The sequence below is a fragment of the Sciurus carolinensis genome, chromosome 10 (assembly GCF_902686445.1).
Source record: "Sciurus carolinensis chromosome 10, mSciCar1.2, whole genome shotgun sequence".
NCBI lineage: Eukaryota > Metazoa > Chordata > Mammalia > Rodentia > Sciuridae > Sciurus > Sciurus carolinensis.
The window spans coordinates 9,892,822-9,900,363 of NC_062222.1; positions in this window are offsets into that span (position 1 = coordinate 9,892,822).

The following is a 7,542-nucleotide window of genomic DNA, read 5'->3' on the forward strand; positions in this document are numbered from 1 at the left end:
TGGTATAGATGGAGGCTGATCTTCTTTGGTGTCCCTAAAATCAAAAAGGAAATGACGCCAACAAAAGTGTGGAAGTCAATCACTTCCAGTGGGAAAAAGAAGGTAAGTTGCCGGAAGTTGGACATAAAAGTGGACTTATCGGGGAAGAGGTAAGAAGGGCCAGAACTGTGTTGACAAGCAGCTAGGTTAGCGCACAGGTTACAGGGCATAGGTTAAAGGTGTCATTTAGAGAATCTGAGGAGACACCATAGAATGACTCCCTGCAGTCTACATGTGAGTACCCTACCCACAGATCTGCAGTGGGACCTCTCACCCATAATAGTTAGAAACCAGGCAACTGGACTAAGTAAAAAATTCTAATTGTTCCTAACACATGCACACACGCACACACACACACACAGCTTTATGTTCAGCATGGGAACTTTAACCTTCACCCCTGCAATAAGGAATGGTGTAGACCTCATCTTGATTTTGCTCCATTGAATACTCCCTTAAAGGAAATTCTATATCAGTACACAGAGTGTTTAAGTGTTTTTTTTTTTTTTTTTTTTTTTTTTTTTTTTGATACTGTGAATAAAAGACCTTACGAGAACCATTTTAGAGAGGGAAAAGTTTATCTGGGGTTCATGGTTTCAGAGGTCTCAGTCTGTAGAAGACCAGCTCTAATCGCTCTAATCCTCAGAGCTCAAGATGAGGCAGAACATCATGGCGGAAGAGTGTGGTGGACAGAAGCAGCTCACATGATGATCATGGAGCAATCATTTCTCTTCTGAACCTCCTTGCATTGTCTTGCACAGCTTTTGGGGGACACCTCACATGCAAGCCATAACACATAGACATTCCATACTCTTTTCAACAGCTATATCTTGTTGTGATCTACCACTGGACTCTATTTGCTTAATCAGGAAACCGAACTCTGTATCACGGAAGGAACAATTGATTCCAATTGTTGGAATCAATTATCTGTGGAATCTGCTTAGATATAATACATTTTTCTACAATGGAAATTAGTTCATAAGTGACTGATAAATAGGGTAATTATATAAGTATAATGCAATTATAAACTTCAGCAGGAGAAGATTTCATTCACCCACTTTGCTGGTATACTGGCATCAGGGAAAATCAAGGTTCAATATTAAGTAGAATAAGAGCAGCTGCTGCACTAGGTTTTCTCCCCAGAAATATGTCCCTGAATACAGAGTGGTCATCTGCTCCTGCCAGGCTGCCTCGAATCCCAAAGAGATAACCTTCGTGAAACTGGTGCTTTCCGCAATGGAGACAAATTGGCTTTTGGGTTATTGTCATTATTTTCACTCCTTAAATTCAGTATCTGATTTTGGAGAGCATGGAGGCTTTCAAGAATTTGTAGTATTACTTTCAAACAAACACATCAAATGTCATATTCCATTAATTATTGAAAGTGCATTGAATGGCAAATGGACACAATATTTTTAATGCAAGGTAATAATTTTATGCATTTAAAGCTTCTAATTTATTCTTAGCTATATTGAATTAAATAGTATCTGCTCACCTGAAGTTTCCTTACTATCCCAATGATCAAATTTTTCCATTTATTAATAGAGACAGTTAACAACACAGTAAGTTGTGATGACCTCAATATTTTCCTACCATTTTTGTATTGCTTTTGGAAAGCTTCTGCCTTATTGTTTAAAACTTCAATAATTCTAAATAACTTACCTTATGGGAAGGCATTTATACCCAGTGACTCAAAGTAAATCTAGAATCTTTTACTCTCTTCTTATTCTTTTCCTCATCAGTAAACACTTATAAGATGAAAAAAACAAAATAAACCCTCAATTTAAACAGTCCATAGATTTCTTAAGCTCATATATGCAGATTTTAACTTATAGTCTTTTATCTCTAAACATACTTTTCCACTTGTTATTTTCTTTAGCAATTAATTCAACAGAGAAGTACTTGCATTTTTATCATGTTGCCAATATTGCACTAGGTGCTATGTAGAGACAGTTGAGCATTTTGTCCTGTGCCTTCATAAATTTTCAGTCTAGTAGAAGATTTGTCCTCTGAGGAATCTGACATTTAAGCTGAGACCTGAAGAATGAGTAAATATTAACTAAGTGAAGGGCAGGAGCAGAAGAGAATTCTTTTCTGGCATCTTGAGAAGCAGGTGCTTCTCAAGAACTGGTTATGGTATGCCAGAGAAAATGAAAGGTAGCTGCTGTCCCTGGGGTGTCAGATCTCAGGGAGAGAGAGAGCCACTAGGTGATCAGCAGCAACAGGCAGGTGTCCACAGAACCTCAAAGGTTATATCAATGAGTTCAACTGGATAAGTAACCTTTATTGAAGCTAAGAGTCAGTTGCCTAAGCCTTTACTTCCACATTGTATATTTAATCCATGTGCCAACAAGCTGAGAGACATAATTATCATCACTAAAAATTGAGTTAGGACATTTAAGATCACATGCCTTCAAAGTAATGGCACTGTGATGTCAGAGGCTCGGTACCACTCCCATTTTTTTTTTTTCTCTCACACACATCATTATTTCATTTTATCCTAAGGAAACAGTTACTAAGTTTAAACACTCTAATTACTAAAAGATCTTTGTGCAATTTGTTTATCTATTGGCCTGTATGATTTTCTATTCATTTCTTGGTCAATCTCCATAAGAACAGAGGTCCCACACAATTTTGGTCTCTACTTGACCATCACCATAAAGCACACTGTTTGACATCAACTGCATACCCTGTAAATTGTGAATGGTTATTCCTCCTATTCTTTTGTCTATTATAGAGGAACGAGCTTCAAATTCAGATCTCTGAATTCTATGGAAACTGCCTCACTGTGTGAAAGCTTACATCTACTACACAAAAGGAGAAACAGCTGAAATGTCAGATTAAAACTACCAAGTTTTACAACAGGAGCTGGATTTGCAGTTAAATGTTGAGAGCATGTTACAGACCATGAGAATCATACTAGCAGGGCTGGAAGGGTCAATAGGAGAAGGAGCTTTAGGCTAGCAAATGCCAAGCTCACTCTAGGATTTTTTGGAAAAAATCTTCAAAAGTAATTAAAATTACAGGGTATAACAGAAGGTTGATGACCCAAACAAAAATAAATTTCACCTGGACTATTTACAGATAGTCTTACAATGTGTTTATCCAGAAATATTATGTAAATTAAGAAAAGAAAATCCAGTTCCACAAAGAAAAAAGCTTGAAAAGATGCCACTTTCCTCACCTGAAAACTATGTGTTCATGAGCAGCAGGAAGCTTTGCTCTGGAAGGTGTTATTTTTCCTCTTTTTTATTGCTTGTTGCTAAAATGGCACCAGGTCAAAACAGTGAGATACTGGGCTGATAGTATTGCTATAAATACCTAGATTTATTGATAGAATTATGACACTGCAGAAGCTTTTCAATTAGTATTAGAGTCATTAACTAGGCAGGGAATATATGGATAGTGGCACTTTATTCAATTATACTTATAAAGATGTATTACTGCAGATGATAAGAAGTAATAGAAACACTTGTATATAACAGTACTTAAGTGAAATACCAATAAAATGTTGCTTTTTTTTTTCTCTGTCTCAAACAATAGAGCTGATAGAATTTTGCTACTCCCTCGCCCCTAAATCTTGAGGGCTGGATCTGTTCCATGAGTGCTCTTGGCTTCCTGCTTGAGTTGCAAGGAATTGAGTTTCATGGTATTAACAAACTCATGAAGAACTCTTGGTGCCGGCTTTGTGGGGCTTGTTATTCCATGTTTGATTATCTGTTAAAATGTAAGCTCACCAAAAAGAGTTTGACTACTCTATCAGAAATATCCTCAACAACACTAATACTGATTACTCACTATCCCAGTTTTTAATGTTCCTAGGGGCAAAAATGCCCAGACACATGGGTTCTGGCAGTTCTTACACTGGGTTGCACAGTGGGGCAAGAGGTGCACAGACTTCAGATGATTTGTTATATGGCATCATGTGGCAGTACCGAGATTAATAGCACATATATGCTTGCTACGCTTGGCCAAGGATTAGTAATGAATTTCTCAATTTAGTATTTTTCATACAGAGAGAATGCATCAGTGATAATAATAAAGACATATAAAAGACACTATGTAAGTAAGGTAACTGTCCAAGAGATTGTCATTGGACATCTTAATTATAGGCAAATGGTAAGGACAGGTTAATTAGTCAGGGAATGATGGGCGACTGTGTCTAATAGACTCCAGTACATACTGGTTGGGTTTAGTAGAAGAGTATTTGTTGTGCATATAACAGATCGGGGTAGTTGGAAGGAGAAGAGGAGCACATTTTGTCATCCCTGCTCACAGGCTGAGGGTAGCTCTGCCATCTTCGACACAGGCCATTACAAATCAACCAATTGTTCCTCTCTTGCCTGCATCAACCAGAAACTGCAAAGAGAGAACACATGTTACTTATGATTCCTTTCCATTGACTAGAAATTGATCATTTGCTATAATTAAATAAAAAGGAAATCTGCAAATTTTAGTCTAACTATGTCCTTAAGGAGAAGAAAAGTTCTATTTTCAGTGAGTGGAGTGTACCCAAGTAGAACAGTTTGTTGGTAAGAGGGTGATAATTGTATGAAATTCCTTCTATAACAAAAAGTGTGCTCTTGTCAAGCTCTGTGGAGTAAAAATTAAAATATAGCAAAAATGCTGTAAAGATACTTTTATGATTATACAAAGTATTAAAAACTAAGGGGAGCTTATGGAGAGGTGATAGGCCTGTATTCCTGTGGATTCTGAACTGTTCAACACTGATTAGATTTGTTTAATTATACTGCTAGACCATTGTTACATGTGATCTAAATGAACTGTTCAAGGTTTTATTGGAGCGTGCATAAAGACATATCTTTTGGAAATCCTTGAGCCTCTGAAATGCTTTTTTTTAACTACTTTTGTGCCTAAAGGGTGTTTAATAGAAATTACAGAAGGTCATCAGGTTACCTAGGCTTCTGCACTGAGATTTAATAGATCAGACTGAAAATTGAAGTAGACATCCATGGTGAAGCTTCAAGTCACTAATCCCAAAGTAAGTTAGATAACCTCTAAGAAACTTCCGAGAAATCAAGAAAAAGAAAGTCAGACATCCAAAGAAAGACTGATTTCCATTGGTATGATAGTGAAGTTCCCTCTTCATTAATCATAAAGTTGACTGACATTAACCAGTCAATTATTGTTCTCAATGTTGTCTCTCTGTCCTCCTCCTGCAAGGAAACTAACTTTGAAAAGACCAATCTGCTTCTGTTCTTCATTTCTAATTTTTCATCCCTTTTCATCTGTAAATCTAACCTTTTCTACTCAGTCCACTGAAACATTCATTCTATTTTATGGAATGAAGTGTTGCCCAATTTTAGAATCTAAAATAAATCTAATTAAGATATTTAAACTAAATTGCTGTAATTTTCTCCTTTGACAACAACAATAACATTTCCCAATATGGCAGAACTCATTCTGACACTTGGTTTTATTACAACATACCATCTGGTAACAGGGAGACTGATAATCTCATCTCCAACTTCCAATGAAAGGGTTGCTACTAGCAAACGTCTCATAATCCTGGATAATCAGGCTTACATAGCTTCTCATAGAAAATTAACCAGTATCTTGTTTTGACAGGATTTAGAGTGTAAAGTGGAGTGTGAGCTGCTGACGTGAGTGGGACAAAGGTCATTTGAAGGGAAACTCAGCATATTTGTTTCTTTCACCTTGACTTTGAAACTCTGAAGGACAGCAGCAGCAAATGGCAACAAACAAAGCAAGTCAAACACAACGAACGCCCTTCAGAGTGTGAGTAGAATGTGGTAAGGGAAATGTGATCATATGAAGGATAGCAAGAAGTGTCAATGTGCTGGAAGTTCTAGTTTTCTATTTTCTCCAAATGAGCTACAGTTAATGGCTTGGAAAAGAAATAGAAAATAAAAAAGATACCAGTTCCATCACCTAATCCTGTAAATGGTATAATAGGAGAAAATTAAGAGGCACTAAAATATCTTTTTTGAAGGCTAAACTTAAAATGTAAGTATTGATCTTGATGCCATAGGAGAGCATGTTCAATAGTGTCATGTGTGGGATGCAGTAGTGGTATTGATGGCTTGTGAGTGCCTAGAAAAGAGAGGAGATCTAATCCAAACCTAGGACACCTGAGGTAACAGGAGGCAAATATGCCACACATTTGGGACAGAAAATAGCATGCACTCTGTTGGCTCTAAGCAATATAAGCATAGTGGTTATTTGGGCAGCATGTTGAAAATTATAATTTAAATTCATTTGTTTAAAGTTGTCATTGCCAGAGACATACGTTATGTTTAAAATATGTAACATACTTTTTGTGTTTTATATTGAATATACAATGTCAATGCAATTATTATATTGAACAATGATAGTAAAATCAGCTGGATACAATTAACATCTACATTTAGTTAGTTGTACAAGAGGAAAGCTGTACTTTGTTAATCTTAGAGGCGGTATTCCAGTCATCCAAGTCAGGGGAAACCATGGGACAATCGTGAAGTAGATTTTGGTGACTGATTAATGAGTATAGTAAGGGTGTATTTAAGCTGAAGAGATTTTTCAGAATATGAGCAATGAACTTATTAAAAAAAGAGTTTGACATTTGCCTGATAGAGGCTGTCCCAGCACTTCCAGTCTGGATTATGGTGATGGATTTTCCCTGAAGCAATACTAAAAGGATGGGTTCCAGGAGTTTACTGCCTGCCTTCCAGGACATGAGTGGAGCTCTGTTACTCCTGTGGACACCCAGGCCCCCATCTAATGCTAAATCCACTTCGCTTTGTTTGTTGAAACACAGTCTGATAAGAATGCATGATCTTCCTGGGAACCTCAATCCTCCATTTGCTAGTATTTTGTTTAGATTTCTAGCATCTATATGTGTGAAGGAGATTAGTCTGTAACATTCTTTTATCATAGTCTTTCACTGGTTTTGTTACCCATTTTAAAATAATATAAAATGTGTTTGGAGTCATTTGTATTACTAATATTTTGACCTCCCCAGGAATTTGTGTGAGATTGGTATTTGGATTTATTTAAATCAATCTTAAAATTGTCTTAGCCTATTGCTTTTTCTTACTGCACAGATTTTAATTTACACTAAAGGTCATATCAATAGTTACCTTTATGTATTCTATAGTATGTGTAGGTAATTTTTTGTGAATGCATATGTATGTTCTGCAACATAATTTAAATATAATACATAAATATGATATTTCCAATATATAAAAATTATTATAATAAAAGTTTTAAGACTATTATCACCTTGTTGCTATTTATTCTTGTAGTTTCCTTGTCTATTTTCTTTAACAATGTATAATATCATTCTTTAAGCCTATTTTTTTTATTAATTTTGACAACAATTTGTTTTATAAGGAGCCACTTTTTAAAAACTTTCTTCTTTCTCTTAATATTATTTTGGCAAGATTTTCTTCTCTTATTGTTTTTATTACTGTATCAATTTTGGTTTCATTGTATTGTCCTTTTTTCTAATTTCTTACTGGATTTTTGTTTCATTTGACTTAA